Source organism: Centruroides sculpturatus, unplaced genomic scaffold, assembly GCF_000671375.1.
Source record: "Centruroides sculpturatus isolate CEXI.00-Female unplaced genomic scaffold, Cexi_2.0 scaffold772, whole genome shotgun sequence".
NCBI classification, from domain to species: domain Eukaryota; kingdom Metazoa; phylum Arthropoda; class Arachnida; order Scorpiones; family Buthidae; genus Centruroides; species Centruroides sculpturatus.
The window spans coordinates 145,878-147,182 of NW_019384993.1; positions in this window are offsets into that span (position 1 = coordinate 145,878).

A 1,305-nucleotide genomic window follows, 5' to 3' on the forward strand; every position below is an offset into this window, starting at 1 on the left:
TCAGCCTATGCACCGTAGTTAGAAGACAAAAAAACACAGCTGTCCCCAGTTAAAAGACCAGCTGCATTCCCACGACCTAGATAATAACTCTTCGAAGACAGGACAAAGAAGTAGCTGAGGATAAAAGCGGGTGAATTTTTTCCAGAACTTCAGTCATCGACCAACCTTTCTACTGAGAACTTCACTCATCAACCAACTTTTCTACCGAGAACTTCACTCATCGACTAAGAACTTAACTCATCATGTCTGACATCGGTAATTCTTATACAAATTAAATATAATCTTTACTGTATCGATATAATTCAAAAAATTTTTATTAATTCAAAAAAATTTTTTTTTTTAAATTGAGTTATATACTAATTAATTTTTATAACCCAGTTTGTGTCAAATGCATACTACTTAGATGCATTGTTGGATGCAAGGTTTAATATCGGAAGAAGACGTTATCAGAGATATGGAAGGCGCTATTTTTGGGGTAGGTAGAATTTATTAAAGGTGTAATCGGAAATAATTATATAATCGTGCACGCATGTGTTTCGATGATATTATATTCATCATTCTGAAGTAAACAACGTATTGAAATATAAGTGATTTCGCTAAGAGTTAACTCAAAGACAAAAATTATAATTAAAGTATAACGTAAAATCTATTTCAAGAATAATTATAATTACTTTTTTGTAATTAGAAATTGTATTTAAATTAAGATGTTTGTGAATTTATTGCATTTCATTCATAATTAATTGAAGTAAATTATATAATCAGAAGTAAGATAAGAGAAGCTGTTTAAATGCGAGGGATTCCGAGAGCCTACCTTCTGCATGGAAATATTTGGTTAAAAAATTTACTACAAACTCCGACCATAACTAATACATTCAAGATTTATGTTATTTTTATTAAATTTTTATGTTCTATTCATGGAACATTTACGTTCCATTTTAGTTTTCAACCTGAAGATCGCCTATTAATTAGGCTGAAAACGTTTGTTGTTTAAAATTATGTTTATTTCTCGGCAAAAAAAGTGTTTTGTTTCTCTTTATTTACTTGCTGAGCGCTTTTGATATTTTTAAATAATACAGTCGACCCCCCTATAATTACGGTCCCTATAATTACGATTCCTATAAAACTACGAAAAAATATACGTATTTTGGAAATGTTGAGTCGGATTAGTGTAGAATCGATTAATTTTATGGAAGAAAACCTTTCAATCAGCCGTAGTCCGTAAACTTGACACGTGTCGGGCTGTGATTGGAACGACTTGTAAGAAATCGGATTCCTAATAAATTGGAACGTATCTATATCTTATAG